This window comes from Argopecten irradians, chromosome 1 (genome assembly GCF_041381155.1).
Source record: "Argopecten irradians isolate NY chromosome 1, Ai_NY, whole genome shotgun sequence".
Classification (NCBI taxonomy): Eukaryota; Metazoa; Mollusca; class Bivalvia; order Pectinida; family Pectinidae; genus Argopecten; species Argopecten irradians.
This window is the reverse complement of record NC_091134.1, coordinates 55,949,235-55,956,115: the sequence shown is the minus strand read 5'-3', so window position 1 is coordinate 55,956,115 and position 6,881 is coordinate 55,949,235.

The window sequence follows — 6,881 nt, the reverse complement described above, 5'->3', positions numbered from 1 at the left end:
CTTTTGTCCCTTTGGCTTAAACAAAGTTTACGTAATATACGTATAGCATGCGATGCCATTGTGAGAGTAAACCAGCCAAAGCCTTTAATACCGAGAGTTTCAACATTATACTATCTTGTACGTACAAGATACTAAGTTGTACGTACAAGATAATAAGTTGTATGTACAAGATACTAACTTGTACGTACAAGATACTAAGTTGTACGTACAAGATACTAAGTTGTACGTACAAGATACTAACTTGTACGTACAAGATACTAAGTTGTACGTACAAGATAATAACTTGTACGTACAAGATACTAACTTGTACGTACAAGATACTAAGTTGTACGTACAAGATAATAACTTGTACGTACAAGATAATAACTTGTACGTACAAGATACTAAGTTGTACGTACAAGATAATAACTTGTACGTACAAGATACTATCTTGTACGTACAAGATACTAACTTGTACGTACAAGATAATAACTTGTACGTACAAGATAAATAAAAGTTTGTAGTGGCCCTAATACGCCGCCGTACTTTTAACAAGTTGGTTTGCTTGAAAATTTCTAAACAGCATGACTGAATGAAGACTTATATTTACGTTGTTCAGATATTTCAAAAAACGACGTGGGGGCCGCGGTGGCCGAGTGGTTAAGATGTCCCGACATATTACCACAATCCTCCACCTCTGGGATGCGGGTTCGAATCCCATGTGGGGCAGTTGCCAGGTACTGACCGCTGGTCGGTGGTTTTTCTCCGGGTACTCCGGCTTTCCTCCACCAACAAACCTGGCACGTCCTTACATGACCCTGGCTGTTAATAGGACGTAAAATAATAAAAACAAACCAAATTCAATAAACGACATATACATACTAGGTTTTCTCAACATGATACAAGTATTAGTTATCGTTCTATTCCTTTTTATCATAATTAGTATTTTAAACGAAATAATATTCAAACAAATTCTTAGAACCGCTAGATGGCTTAAAAGACATATATGACTAAATTCATGTAAATCATTTCTACAACAGCAACTGGGTGAATATTTGTCTTGATAACTTTCCAGTGACCACGTAAGCTTCACTCCCTGACCTTTCTATCACTGGCATGCTAATCTCGTGTTTAAGGACTTAACTCCTTACCGTTACCGCACCGGAAAGGTTTTTTTTCTTGTTGTGTATTCCTTAAGTTTTGTAAGAGTTCATTTTCTCCCCAGACTATCAGCAGCCTGACACTGCTCATGAAAAACGCTTTGAATTCGTGTTTAAAAAACTTGACATATATATAGCTTCATGTACAGCGTGCTTACATGTAAGCAGTTATTACTTAAAATGTCAAACTTCAAACGAACCCTTTATCGATTTTGGCGCCAACGAGATTTATCTCTGCTTTAGAATGTTCTTTTTTCACAAATAGACAAACGTTGGAAATATATTGTATCCATAAACATGGTGACATAAAAACTTTCAGGATGAAATAGATGTTGGAAAGTTGTTTTTTCGCAGAAATACATCTCTTCAACAGGTTATTCCAAAATGGATGAATTACACGTGATAGATAGAATTTGTCGTGTTAAGACGTAACTGATGTATGTTTGTCCTCTAGTCAAGAAGACCTAGAGTAAATCTACCGGCTACCGGGCAGTAGATTTGTCTCACAGACGGATGCCATCAATCATGGCAGCTAAGTAGGAAATCACGTGTTCTGTGTTACTGTGTGTTATTACATGATTGCTATGCTATTCTTTAAATGATACGTTTGAAATGTCCCTACCACAGCAGCAAGCAAGTACATTATGGTTAGAAAGTCCAACCTTATCGCAATATAATGACCAATTCTACACCAGGTTACAGGAGCAAACATATCAAAGATTTTTTTACATTTGAAAGGTAAAATTATATTGAATTTTTAATTTTGTTTTCACTATATTGACGATGGGGTATGTTTTGTAAACCGATCCCACGCGTCCCGATATGAACTTGGCACTTGCATCTGCATTCACGATGTTTTCTCTGCTCACAATTTTACATAAGAGATTTGCTGTTTTAAGTAAAACAAAATGGACGATTTTATCGTAACAACTAGAATGTGTTTTCGGTCGATGTTCCAATGGCATGAATGATAGTTTTAATTGAATATTTTCAGTATTGGGGTTGTGGCTTTTTTACAACTTCCTAATGGTGTTGCTTCTATGAGTAAGAATTTACATTATTCCTAGCATGTTTTTCCCTCCAATTGTATTATCAAAGTTACCGTTCATTTCTTCGAACGCAATTTAGATACTGTAAGAATAGATAAATTGTAAACGCCATTAAATGCTCGGCATTCGTCCTTGAATAGTGTAGAGCATGAACAACACTTGCAGTAGATGTTATTATGAAAACCTAAAAAAAATTATCAATGATTTTATTGTGTGCTCTATACAGTTGGGTGTCAATTAAATTGGCTCGCTCAGTCAAGAACCGCAAAACATATGCATTATCAATTCTATCCAACAATTCGAGATGTCTAAATTACATATAGTTTTAATGGTGTATAGAGCCTATCTACCGATATAACTTTGTGCAAGTTAGATATGAATTTAGTTCTGTAAACAAATTTTGTATGCGATAACACATTTCACTGACTATTTAATATCGTGTTCTGTACTAGAATCTTATACAAAATCAAACGCGAGATATACTGCAATGTTGATATTATTGGCGGGATTTTAATTTCTCTAAATTTACGGATCCATCCAATTCAGCGAAATTTAATTCTTACGGTAGAAATACCTATACATTTATAAACCTGTAACGTAAAATTAATGTGGCAGTATGTTAACGTCTCATATCATGTATACACCTGTAGGGTAGAAATCAATGTGGCACTACGATAACGTAAAATCACATGGGGCGATAGGAATACTCACGATTTATACACATGTAGCGTTGAACGTTAACGTAAAATCACATGGTGCGATAGGAATACTCACGATTTATACACATGTAGCGTTGAACGTTAACGTAAAATCACGTGGTGCGATAGGAATACTCATATATTTATACACATGTAGCGTAGAACGTTAACGTAACATCACGTGGTGTGATTGGAATACTCATACATTTATACGCATGTAGCGTAGAACGTTAAGGTATCATTTCATGGTGCGATAGGAATACTCATATATTTATACACATGTAGCGTAGAAAGTTAACGTAACATCACATGGTGCGATTGGAATACTCATACATTTATATTTACATTTTCACTGCAGTCCCTCTATGTGACCTTACCAAACGCAGTTGGCAGTCATAAAGACAATGAACTTCAAGCGCTTATTATGACGTCATTATCATTGTGACGTCACAATTGTCGTGACGGCGATCACGGAAGACGGCTGTTCAAATAGCTGTTTCATTTATGACGATAACGAATGATTATTTCATTATAGATGCAAAAAGTCTTGGGATTTCATCATAAAATGGTAACCAAATGTAAAAATAAGCATTGAACGTCTTTCAGTTAGCATTCATAGCCAATATGAAAGACGTTCAATGTTTAAATACACATGTAGCGTAGAACGTTAACTTAACATCACGTGGTGCGATAGGAATACTCATACATTTATACACCTGTAACGTAGAACGTTAAGATATCATTTCATGGTGCGATAGCAATACTCACACATTTATACACATGTAGCATAGAAATCAATGTGGCACTACGTTAACGTATCATCTCATGGAAAGAAATTGTTTTCAGACATATTGAAATGGTTTCTAAATAATTCGTTACCAAGTGCCTCTTGATCTTTGCAAAAGTGGCTTCGCTCAAAGGCTTTATTTACAGTCTACAATGTCATATATCAGCGGTAACAATACTGTGCCTCTGCTTCAGACAATCCAAGAGTCTCCAACGGCTTGGAAAACAGCGTGAGAATGAGATGAAGGTTATTGTGTCAACATAATGGCGGTCGTATGTCATACTTAAATTGGCTTTAGTCTTTCAATGGTTTTTAAAACAATAGGTTTCAGATAAACACAGTGAATATGGGTTCAGTCTAAGGAATTACTGTCTTAATAAGAACAGTATCATAGCTTCACTGCCTTGTAACTAGCACTTCACAACAACATGTTTTACTCGAAATCCTTATTGAAAATAGTTTTTATTTGAAACTTTTTACTTCACATTTGCAAATATGTATGATAAATATATAAATAAATAACAAACTAAAACAAATTTAAACATAACATGTTGGACACAGTGAAATCAAACAGAACAGATGCTAACTTGAATCGAATGATTTTCTGTTTATGTAAATATGTATTAAATCATACAAAAACAGTAATGCTTGGCATGTGAGAAAAACCGATAAATAAACCATTGTACCATATTTAATCGCGCTACCTTTTGCGTCACAAAGGAACAAGAATGACAGTTGGAGGTGTTGATGGTATTTAAAGATTTAGTATTTCCTTGTCCAAATTACAGCAGATAATTACTAATAAGGCTTGTAAACGACTTATTTTAATGGTTTATTTACGGAAAGGATGGTTGATTCAATCATGTAAGGGCAAGATGCTTCCGGCATATTTTGTAAATGAAAGCCATTATCATAGATATAAAGAAGCGAGATCAAACACATGAAATAACTCATTGAATGTCCCCTTCGGGTGCCAGTGGAAATGCTAATGAAATAAGAACACGTAAAAAAGCAAAATGATGAGAAGAGCAAACTCCACTATGTTAAAGGAATGCAGCTGAAAGAAAGACATTAATTACCCAATTAGGATAATTGGATACAGAAAACGAAGGCATTTCACCACGAAGCCTTCGATATATAATGTAACACACCTCGGAAAACATTTTTTTATACTTAATGAACATGACTTGCTTATTTTCTTTCTAATTACTGGTGTTATTTTTACAACTATTTGCAGCCAACTGTCAATTAGTAAACGATATCATGTATACACTGTTACAGAATAATAAAAACGACGATTGGTTGATTTCTTGTGATGTGAAAGGTATAGACATTATATGGCAGCCGTATATCAAACGCAATATCGAATGAAAAGCAGTAAAAGACGGCATGTACAGAATTGAATTAATAAATAAGAAACAAAGCCAAATCGATCATATTCCATTTTGAGTATTGACAATAAAAAACGAATTTCAGCAGCTTCGAACCACAAATAAAAGCAATAGAAAAGTACTGATGACATTTAGGTACAGTGTATGTACATGTCAAGATCATATGGTTTGGTTTCACATATAAGATTCAAGTAACTAAGGACATTTACCCTTTGTAGTGTATTTACCGTAGATGTAATTGAAATGACATACACATTCCTGTGGCTGTTCTTTGCTGAAACTTTTACCACGACTAACATTTTTTTCTAACATAGATTTTAGGTAAATCTTTTTTTATACCAATATTGAATAATTGAATAAAACTGATATGGTGGTGTGCTTGATTTTGAACTACATTAATTGTGGTTCTCTGAATTAAAGATATCTATTTAACATCAAGTGTTATTACAATGGAATTTCACTGTTTTGACCATACACACGACAAGCTAACGCCCCATCTTTCGAGTTGGCTATCTGATTATTAAATATGAATGTTTGCATTATTGACAAAACCATTTTTTCTTTTAAAAGATAACAGTTGCGTACAGTGAACCATTCCATTTGCTTAACATAGGTGTAGTTGTTACGCTTACTGGTTTTGGTTACAATTTGACACTTCATACAAAATGTAGTTGTTACGCTCACTGGTTTTGGTTACAATTTGACACTTCATACAAAATGTAGTTGTTACGCTTACTGTTTTTGGTTACAATTTGACACTTCATACAAAATGTAGTTGTTACGCTCACTGGTTTTGGTTACAATTTGACACTTCAAACAAAATGTAGTTGTTACGCTTACTGTTTTTTTGTCACATTTTGACACTTCATACAAAATGTAGTTGTTACGCTTACTGTTTTTTGGTCACATTTTGACACTTCATACAAAATTTTCTGATGACTACCTTATCCTAATATCTTGCAGCTTAACAGAAAAAAAAGTTACTGTACTACACCAAAATGCAAACATAAAAAGAGAACACGCAATACTTCGTTACTTAAATGGTTTATAATTTCATAACAGAGAATCTTAAATTGATTTACTGCTAAAATGAACTTGAATGATAAAACTTATCCTGTATTTGCATTCTACTAAATATCCATCTGTCATTGCGGGTAGGTAATGCTTGCGATGTCATTTGTTTATAGTTCGGAAAGTTACTTTGTTTGAAAGCAAATTAAGTGAGAGCTACAGTCAATACCATATCGCAAGGAAGTTAACTAACACTGTAATAGGCAAAGACGGATTAATGTCGTCGCACTGGTGATTTATGTGAAAATTTTGAAGATAAATATATTATTGCTACTCTCTACGAAGTGTAAGAAACACAATTTTTCAAAATAGCTGCCGATGGGTCATTTCTAAAAAAACAGAATAACAATTTACAAATGATAGAAATCTTTGTAATTGTCTCTTTCTTTATATCTGCCATGTTTGGAAGGGAATATGTCGCGTGTCCGGAATGTGAGTTATACCGATAACAACTACTGTATATGTCAATAAACTTTAAACACATCTTATTGTAAAGCTAACAGAAAACTAAAATCGGATGATAGTATTACCCATTAACAACCTACACAGTCTTAATTAGCCCGCATTACTCAAAACTATTTTAACGTGAGCAGAGACTGCATTACACGGGAATGTCGTTTGAATGTTTCTACATAGAGAGTAATGCGGGCAAGTGAATAATGCTTATATTGAGCTAGAAAATCTTAAGATAGCAGCGATATATATAATTCTAAATATATATACATGATATATATAATTCTAAATCA